The 10,827-nt window shown below is 38.2% G+C and overlaps 1 protein-coding gene across 2 annotated transcripts in view; it reads left to right on the top strand.

Moving 5' to 3' along the window:
* Window positions 1–9,918: 9,918 nt before the first annotated feature.
* The window catches only part of brinp3a.1 (bone morphogenetic protein/retinoic acid inducible neural-specific 3a, tandem duplicate 1), a 49,376-nt gene continuing 48,467 nt past the window's right edge, over window positions 9,919–10,827 (top strand). The window contains exon 1 of one of the 2 annotated variants that reach the window (XM_044200190.1): window positions 9,919–10,619. The gene's annotated coding sequence lies outside the window, so the exon portion shown is untranslated. The remainder of the gene's footprint in view (window positions 10,620–10,827) is intronic. The other variant, XM_044200189.1, reaches the window with a different exon arrangement.

The raw sequence follows: 10,827 nt of genomic DNA, 5'->3' as shown, positions 1-10,827 counted from the left end.
GCAGTGATGAATACTTTAAATTAACCTTAAAATTAGATTCTATTGCACAAAATCACTTTAGGTGCATTCACATTCCACTACATCACAGTGTGTGTGGCACAGCAAATACCTAAAACATTTTTCTAACATCTTATCACACTTCTTTGATTTTCTTTCTTTTTTACGTCTCCCTGGCCTGAGTGTTGACAGCTCAGGTCCCTGCAGTCTCCCCCCATGTCAGTCATTTTCCAGCAACACCCTCAGATCACAACATTCCATTTATTCGGTAAGTGTTTGTGATCACATGTAATTTGGTTTTCTCTGCACTGTCCCAGTGTTGATGGCAGCTGATGAGGTCTTAGAGAGCCAAGCCTTTTATTCTCCTGAGAGCATGTCCCAAAACAGCATCTGGCCATGCCTCACAGCCAAACACACAGACGCATACACACACACAGTCTGTCACACAAACTGCCACACACACGCTGAATATACTATATTTAACCAGTTCAATCCGTCTCACTGCTGCATTAGCTCTAACCATTCGTCCATCTGCAGTCATTCCATTAAATCTCACTGCAGTCTGTTGTCTGCTGTTTAAAATCTCACTGTTGTGTAATTTCAGTATTGCAGGGCCATATGGTCTCTGATAAAAATGATGATATTATGTCGTTCCATATGAGACGCACAATCAAAATCAATTCCTAAATATCACTTGAGGAGGAATTTCTCTCTCTAAACAGATGCACACAACATGAAAACAGCAAAATATACAAATCTATAAATGATGAGACAAGTTGGAGCAGGACACAAGAGTTGTGATAAAGCGTTTACAATATTCACAGCTTTAGCTGTAGTACCATAAGACAAAACTCAAGTCCATGTCTCCATTCTATTTAGATTGTGATACATTTTCAATCTCAGTCATTATCACAAATATAGTCTGCAGCAAATGACTGAGCAATACTCACAATTTGTTAAGGTAATAGTCTCAGGAATTTTAAAATTATTATTTCATTTATCTGCGGTGACTACAGTACAGAATTAGTGTGAGCAAAGAAGAGATGAGAAGAGAAGGTTAAATTGAATGCTCTCAAGGACAGTTATTAGTTAACCCAAAAATGAAAATCCTCTTCTCTACACAGATGAAGTTTGCATGTCATTATAACATAACGAGTTTGCTGGTGCAGCTTCTCCCAAAAACAGTGGTGACCCATAAAGAGGTCATTTGAGATCTAATGTGAGCAAACAATGACCATAAAATTACTGCAAACATCTTGTGCAGCACAATCAAAGTATTCAAAAGTCCAATATTTACCTCATTATCTCCTAGATTTCCTCCACTCACAATGCTCTCGTGGCCCTGCTGCACGTGGAAAAGTACTGCTGCTGTCTTCATGCCCTCTTTATAAACTTATAATACTTCCAAATTTTAAAGCTGTAAATATGACATACAGTACTTATTAGTCACATAAAATCCTGAAACAAAAGTAGCTCCTTTGGCATTTATTTTGGTGGCTATCAAGTGGAGCAAAGCTGCTTGGTGCTGCATGGGTAGAATTAAAATGAGGAAGAAAAGTGAAGAGAGACATTTAAATCAGCATTAATTTATTTATTTTTGGGCACTTGGGGGCAGCAGAATAGATGTAAATACAACCTTGATGTATGATCACCTTATCATGGCAAATGTATTAGAAAACAGTTGCCTATTTACACAGATAGGGAGCAACATTAGCATTTATTTGGAGTCGTGTTTAAGGCCATCCGATTAATGTAATATTCACTCTCCTTTTAGCACCGTCTTGGTCTCCACCAACTCCTGAGAAAAATGTTTTTTAGCTGCTATCTTCCTCTTTCTTCACCAGCAAGCTTTGTCTGTTTGTGATTTGGTGCTAGGCAGCTTTTTCACTAAAAACAACTGCTTGCTGCGGCTAGAAATGAGGATGAGAGCTGTGAGACTCAACCAAAACATTAAAGTTGTGGACTGTAAAACCAACTGAAAGAGGCCTCAACGCTTAGCAGGGCTGAAGGGAACTACAGAGTTGGTAATAATTTTCTGTTGGTTCATCATGATGAATGACCCCTTTCACATTACATATAGTCATTTAATCCATTGTTAATATAAAAATAGCAATTAGTACTGCTTTAATATCATTAATGTGTTAATTGTAATGCTGAAATGAATAGTCGATTTGACAGAAAGTTTGTTGGAAACTATTTTGATAATTGATTATATATTTAAGTAATTTAACAAGCAAAATTGCACTTGTTTCCCAAAATACTCTGGTTCCAGCTTCTCAAATGTGAAAATTAGCTATGTTTGTGTTTTAATTAAATCTCTTTATCCTTTCTCTTATTTTGGACTGACAAAACAAGCACTTTGGGAAACTGTGATCTGCATTTTTCACTATTTTCTGAAAATGTGTAGTCTAAACAATTTACTGATTAATTAAACATATAACTGGCAGATGAATCAATAACAAAATAGTTGCAGCCCTAGTTCAGTGGCTACAAGTAATAAAATAGGGATCAAGCAGTGGTATGGGTGGAGACCAAGTGCTGAAAATGTAGGAAATAATTAAGTAAATATTGAACTCAACACTTTGTTAACACTAAGGCTCCTTTTTGGAACCTTTATTACATTAAGATACAACCATATTCAGTGCTCAGACTGACATGAGTCTGATGAAAAGTAGCTATTGAAATTTTGTCATTTTGGGGTGTACTACTCCTTTAATAGACAAAAATGGGAAAGAAGTGCATCTTGCCGTGTTGACTGTCACGAGAGTGCAAAACAGACTGATCATACTAAGCCATTTGGGCCATTTGCATACTCTGATGACAGTTACACTCACAATGGGTGAGCAATAGCAATCCAAACAGCGTTGTACACAATATGTGCGCCGCATGGAGAGGATTGGAGCAGAACTCTTGGGTTTTTCAGCTGGACACTGCACAAGACTGGTGGCTGTTGGCTGAGGTCATTTATCAGCAACCAGCCACCACAGGCAGAGGCTGGGCACTTTCTATCTCTGACCTATGTTCTCTATAAACCCAGACAATGTCCTACTAACACTGGGTTTTTTTCTGGAGAAAGTCTCTCTATCACTGGTGAATTGTTTGCTTTTCTTTCCCGGAGGAAATGAACCGTCCTTGGCCCCCCTGCAAATGCAGACCAACATCAAGGGGGAATAACTCTGAAAAGGTAAAAACAGAAGAGGGAGGAAAACATAATGCTAACAAGGTTTATACAATGGGTAGTGCCAGCCAAGCAATCTGCTTGGTCAGATAAGCATTCTTACCATGTTTTATGAGACCCTTAACAACATTCAGCCCGGCTGGATAAAAATGAAACTGGCTGCTAAGCTAAAAAAGTGAGCTACTGTATTAGTCAGAGAGATAAGTAACCATTTGTTTCTTTCCTTTTTAGTTTATTTACATATATACACTTCATTAAAGGGACCATTCAGCTCATAAACATATGTTAAACAATTCAAATCAGCATTTAATCAGGTGAACATGAATGATCAGTTAATTCATCGTGGTCAGTCTTGATGATTGATTTTGAACTTTTCAGCACTGACTGTAGTTTTTTTCTTTCTGAATGATAATAATATGAATGACAATTCCCATGACAATAATTACATGATCACTAAATAACATTTCTGTTAAAATGCTCCACGATCATTAACCAGAAGGACTATGTCGTGATAAAATCCAGAGCTCCATCATGAGCAAAAATTGTCAAAGGTGGAGCTGCATCTCTTTAAAAATCAAGCATAACAATTGGATACAGGGGAAGTAACAACCAACAGATTACATAAGACAGCCTTATGAGTCAGCTGCTAATGCTAATAACTAATGCTGCATGCCATAACAGGATAGAGATTGTGTAAAAGAGGAATGTCAGACTTTTCTACATTCTTGCATAGCAACATTAGTAATCAGATGCACATCTTACCTCTATATGAGGTTTTATGTAATAAGGACGTGTTTGCAGATTTGCTCATTCTGTTAGGTGATGCTTTTTGATATTTTATTTTGTGTTTTTTGTGTGATAATAATGCCCATGTTCTGCATAGGGCAGCATCAAAAATCTCTGTATTCTCAGCTCCTTACACCCTCTCTATGCACATTGTTAGTGGGTGAAGCAACATCATTTCAGCAATTTGGATGATTGTGTCAATACCTGTCTCACTAATATACCTAGAATCACTGACAAGAAAGCAAGAATATAGTATAATTGCTATAAGCACAACATCTTGAAAGCCAGACATGCTGGAGTTTGCCATCTGCTTGGTAGCCCAGTGTTTTCCCACTCAATAAAAATGAAATAATGTTTACTCTTTACTATGCAACACAGTATATATTTCAATCTCTGAAGTTAATGGTTTTTCAACTGGAGTGGCCACATTTGCAAAAAACAATTTTGCTCCTGCAAATGAACTCAACTCCCTGATGAGGTGAAAAGTCTACCAGCCTTAACAGCAGGGAATGATTTCACTTGGGCTCCTTATCATATCATATACACACACGCACACAGGCACGCAAGCACGAGCGCACACAAACACACCGGCTGTCACTGCATTCTTGACTGAATATGTGAATGTCAGAATCATTCAGTAAGAGAGGCAACAACAGGGAGAGGCTGAGCATCTGAGGAGGCTGTAAGGAGAGGTATGAGCTTCCCCCTCTGTAGACTGACACATTTTATTATTTCTTTCTCTCTCTCTCTCTCTTCAAAAATACTCTATTTGCATGGACGTGTAATGGAAATTGTAAAGCAAACATGTCATAAAACAACATATAAATAAATGGCAATTAAAAATATGAAGAATGTATGAAGAATATACATGAAACTTATACATGATATAATAAGAGAAATAAGTCCAGTTGAAAATGTATCATACATAAAAACTTTAAATGCAAAACTTATGTATAATATACTGTGCATTACATACAAACATGTATTTATGTTCTGTACAGAGGCACAGTATTCTTACATACTACATATATTTTACAGGGCTAATATTAGACGTGTTATATCTTTCGCATTAGTGATTCTGCCAATAATAGTTGTAAGCAGATAATGTATTTGTCAACAACTGTAACTCCCCGTGTATAAATAGATGATGAATAACAATATTGTAAAACACAGTAATACAAATATATGTCTTCATAGGAGAAGTCATAATTGATTAAAAATACTGTGCATTAATAAATGCTTTAAAATAATACTATACACTTATCGGCTTACAACTACATTACAGTGTAGTTGTGTTATAAACCATTTATTAAGTGTTTATATAGTGCTTATAAATGCAGAATGGGGTGGTTAAAGTACATTGTTACCTGTTTTTTTTTTGCCAACTTAATAGGGAAATAGTACATTACCGTATCACAGTGAATGTGTCTGCAAAATATTAATTGTCAACATATTTTGTTTACCTATAACTTTTGCTGCTGGCAACAGAAGCACGATTAGCTTTTTTATGGTTATGTTTAGGCAACTCAAAGAACTTGGTTAAGATTAGGGAAAGATTCTTTTCTTGGGTAAATATTGAAAAAGTCAATGCTGACATGAAGCATGAGAAGTGTTTTAGTAGCCTAAACTTCACAACACTGAGGACGATGAGACTTGACGAACAAGACAGGACACGTTCACTGTTTCAGTGTTTAAACATACATATTTACTTACTGAACAATGGGTTTACACAGGGTCTCATCTAACATCTGTTTTTTTCTGTGAGCTGATGAAAGGTGAGGATGGAATCTGCAGATATTTGTTTTGTTTCTGTATTTTCATACAGCAGAATGTAGACTTGCTCAACTTCACAACTTAATTCATAAAATGTTCACCTATATCCAACCTTAGAAATAATGAACTACTAGAGAAAAGTACACACCCACAAATACTGCGTGTACAGATAGGGAGGAGAATATACAAAAAGTAAAAAATTTTAAATTTAAAGGTCAAACTCAAATTCCTAAAAGATAACATGATCGCAGTATTTGGTTTGAATATGCTAGTCCAGCCATTTAAGAAAAGGGTGTGAATGACATGAAAGAAAGAATCATGCACTGAAGCCACGGCCAGCATTTACTGTTAAGTACCGAAACAGCCTTGTAGCACTGATCTATCTCTTATTGCGCAATAAAATGATGTGTCTCAAACTGTCAGAGAACAAACCAGGACCTCACAGTGAGTTAATTAGAAACAAGGGATTTATTGTACTCAAACAAAAAAAAAACTTGAGTACTCATGTAGTATAACTACAGAGAAAAAAAAAGTGTAATGATGATACAGCCAGAGGACCAGACAAGAGGCTCAGCATTTTCTTAAGTTGATTAATGGCGAGTTTGGTGACCCAAATGAGCAATAAGTAATGCAGATTCTGATTAAAGCATAGTCAGGCTATTGGCTGTTTTAATCACCACATTATGTATGCCTCTGACCCTGCTGAGATATGTACTGTGGACAACATTAAGTGAGGATGATTTTCATTTTTCACAATTGACTGGTAGCAATTTATAATCTATAGAGACATAGAGGCAGTTAACTGGCATCCTGCACCACTTAGTGCTACTTATCCAAACAAAGAAGATGCATTGTCTTATCCATCAAAGCTCATAGGTGGAGATAACTCTGAAGATTTATTTTTGAGCATAAACACATCTGCATGGACTACAGTGAGGTGTGTATTTCATCTAGCATCTGGAAGTGTCAAGCAAGCACATGATTTTTTCCCATTCTTTGTAGCTTACGAGGAGAAAACAAGTAAAGCCAACACTGCTGTGACAAAGCACTGACAAAGGCTGTCAGGTTTTCAGGCTAATTAAAACCTCAGCTTCACTCTGTTCCCTGATCACTCCTCACAAAGACCCTTGAGTGGCATCAATGAGCACGCTCAGGCTTAAGTGAATGTTTACCTCCCCTAATGACTATCTGTCTCAGTGCTGAGTAAATGCAACTGCCTCAGTCCTCTCCGCCACTCGTTAAGGTTACACACACTCACACAGAGACGAGACCTCAGCCCGACGTCTGTGTACCAGCTGTTTGTCGACACAAGACCATTTGTAGGTTTTTATTATTTAACTGTGTGTAATGATTGCTGGACAGCACGGTGGCTCAGTGGTGCACAGTGTTGCTTAACGCTGCTTGGAGCTGCATGCCAGTTCTTTCTGCTTCTTTAAAAAATTGAGTCAGGTGGATGGAAAAATACAGCCTATCCCATGCTGGGATAAAATGTTGGGTTACCAGAAAGCCTTTGATGATGAGGTGAGATGGTGAAGGCTAGATGTACTCCAGGTTTTATTTTATGTTACATTGTATTTTATGTGAAGATATGCATGGTGGAAGAAGTATTCACGTATTTAACTTAAAGAAAAATAGCAATACAACTGTTTAAAAACACCCCATTACAATTAAAAGTCCCGCATGCAAAATTACAGTTATGCAGAACATAAAGATCACTTAATACTATGGCTGTTCATGGTGAAGCTAATATCTACTATATATACAATATACTTCTAGCTCTCCGGCCCGCAACTTTACTGTTTTGGTTCACTGTCACCGTTCTTATAGCGTTGTTTTCAGCCACAGCAGGCAGCTTTTTTCAGTGAAAAATCTCTTAAAGCCTACCTGCTACCTGCTCAGCACCAAACAGCAGACAGTCACAGTTAGCGACTAGCTGGTGACATAGTGGATCATTTAGCAGCTAAAGAGCCAGATATTTCCCTCAGGGCAGAAGTCGTTAGAGGACAAAATCAGTGCTAAAAGAGAGTCAATTTTTGACTTGCTGGATGTGTAAATAAGCAACTGATTTGCCAAAAAAGTTTGCCATATCAACTTAAAAGGTCGTATATCAATGTGTGTTCACAACTTGTTTCCGCTGACCCCAAGTGGTCAAAAAAATCAGTTATTTCAGGTTTGAGTTTGTGTGCATTTTTCCTGCACTATTTCTGGCTGCAAGAAAAACATTTCCATTAAGGGACAATAAATTTAAAGCTGAAGTAAAAGTTGAAGCCAAGTCATAACCCTGGATATCATAAGAGCAAGATGGTAAGAATGAATTAAAAATAACTTCCAAAATTGAATCCAAATTAAATTGTGTTACCATTGCTGCATAGTACTAGTAGAATATTACAGAAATTTCAAAACCTCTGCAGGAGGATGCCTGGCTGAATGCAGTTGCCAAGGTACCACTTTTGCAATCTTTGGTTACTGTGGCCTCAAAGAGCATAAGGATGACTCCTTGTTATAGGTCACTGCTCAGCCACTGTGAGCTACACATTTCCTGCACCTTTCTGAGGCTATAATGAGCCCTTTGCTGTGACATTCTCTTTGATTTTTTCCTCGTGCGATGTTGTTTTACATCTGGTCTCGCATGGACATCTTTATGTTCCATCAATTGGCAATCAATTCTGTTGCCTTGTCCGTGTCTCCTAAAAAGAAATAAACAAGCACACTTGCTTGTGTGCACTTGTCTTAATAAAAAAACTTTGAAACGACTGCAGACGGTACAGAACTCAGCTGCTAGGCTTTTATTAAGTTTATTATTATTATTATTATTATTATTATTATTATTATTATAACAGTACACGTAAGCTTACTGTATCTCCTCTCGCTCACACAAACACACACACACACATTGATGAATGATTTATTTGAAACAGTAAATATGAGCTGCAGGGACTTGCTTCCACTCTGCTCATATGAGTTCTGGGGCTCTGAAACCTGAAAACAGTGTCCTAAAAAGTGCCTAAAATGCAATGTGAATCCATGAAAGTAATGAGCCGTGACACTCTCTCCACTAAAAATCATATTTTATTCAAAACTTTTTTACAAAGTTTAACCTGTGCTTTCAGACAAACTTTAAATGGTCAGCTATAATGCATCTTAAAAGTAGGCAAGAAGAAAAATCCTTATCCAAAAACAACACTATAAACCAAAGAATGTCTGTTCCTATTAGGTAGTTGTCCTTCACAAGTTATCATGGCTGCAAGGCAGGGTCAGAAGAAATGCCACCCAATCCCAAGACATGATGATGAAACCGTGACAAATCAACTCGTTCTTTCACTCCAGAATTTGCAAGTCGCTGTGCTATGGGATTTCCGCTTCTCTTTGAGTTTGGGAACCAGTGAATCTCACGACTCAATGGTGTTCATTTCTCTAATCCAATCCCTGTATAAAACCTCCCTTTGAACGTCTACAGAAAAGCTGAAAGGCAGCACATAGCCCTCCCTCCGTTCGCCTGCTCTCTGCCTCTCTGATCCACGCTCGGTGTCGGACGCACAAGCGCTCGGATAGAGCGGGGATAGAGCAGATCTAATTAAGTTTGCTGATGGTGAAAGTGATGATTATTCTGCAGGGAAAAAGGAGAGGGAGGAAGAGGGCAAAGACGATAACGAGAATAACTGCAGGGGGCTAAATACACCCTCTCCTCCTCATGATCGTCATCATCATCATCACCACAACCATCATTAAAGTAATTATTCAAACAATTCAAACTTTTTTTTTAGGATTCATTTGCACTAAGTTAATATCCATTTTAACAATCTACATTTATTAGATTGACTCTGCATCTACTAGAATATAAATGTATTCAATCAGATTCCATTGTGATGTTTCTCTGGTTCTTTATACTCAACTTTCCCCAAATATCTTTTGATAATGAGGGTTTATTTCGCCTTATTTGTTATTAGAAAACTGTGTCATTTTACATCTATTAACAGAATAACACACTTTCTAAAGAAAGATAAGACTGTAAATGTCAGGGCAGTCGACTTGTTAAAGTTGGCATATCTTGCTTTTTAACCTGATTTCCTACTGTTTCTTCTTAATTCTCCATACTGCTTTTAATCTGTATTATTGTCTTCTAAAATGAGCCATCTGACTCCAACACATCAGCATCCACTGGCCATGCCTCATCTAACCTGCCCCCCCTCTGAACACCTCCTACTCTCACTTCCTCCAGTTACGTCTCAGCCAACCGGGAGTGTGCTCGCTGCTGGAATAAATTAAATTGCGGCGGTATGGTACAGGGGGAGGGAGAGAGCGCCGCAAATGCCATTCACACATTCCGTGCGCTGGGAGTTCAGGCACCGGCAGCAGCAGCAGCAGCAGCAGCTTTCCGTGCGCCCTGCATGCGCCCCGAGCGCGTCTCTCCAATAAAAAACAAAACAAAAATGAGTTAAGAGGACAGCACCTAGCGACGCTGCTCACATGCGGGTGGTCGTTTGGTCCAAACGAATCCAAAACAAACTGGTGTGTTTAAATAATTAGTCTACCTGGAAGGTTTGACCCTGTGCGCTCTTGAAGCATCGTGCCCGCTGCGGCTCATTCCGTTGAACTGTTGGACCTACAGTAGGCTACCTATTGCTCATCGTCGGAGGCTCTCCGATGGAAATATGCCACTGTGAAAAAGAGAAGAGGAGCGCGCTCTGAGGAGACTGGATGTCATCTTTTGTTTCGCTCAAGTTGCGCTGCCTCTAATTGTGTGTCTGATTGCATTTGTGGCGATAATCCTCCCGAAAGTCCTTTTCCAATGCCGCCCCCTCTATGCGCCGAGCCGAACCCAACTTCACGGATTTTGCGGAGACTAATTCCGACCAGTCACGGACCACAATACTTACAGAATAAGGTAAAAAGCATCACATTAAAACAATAACGGAATTTTACATATTGAAGCAAAAATTAAATTATAAAATACATTATTTTAGAATAGTATTTGCTTTATTATGTACATTAAATGCACTGTAGATATTCTAACCTTTAAAAATAGTGACCCTTTGCCATCATTTCTGACCCAGCAATACTGGACAAATGCAGCTCTCTCAGTTCATCTTCAT

Source organism: Siniperca chuatsi, linkage group LG6, assembly GCF_020085105.1.
Source record: "Siniperca chuatsi isolate FFG_IHB_CAS linkage group LG6, ASM2008510v1, whole genome shotgun sequence".
In the NCBI taxonomy this organism is placed as follows: domain Eukaryota; kingdom Metazoa; phylum Chordata; class Actinopteri; order Centrarchiformes; family Sinipercidae; genus Siniperca; species Siniperca chuatsi.
Note: the sequence above shows the minus strand (reverse complement) of the source record. Positions and strands in the feature narration are given on the sequence as shown.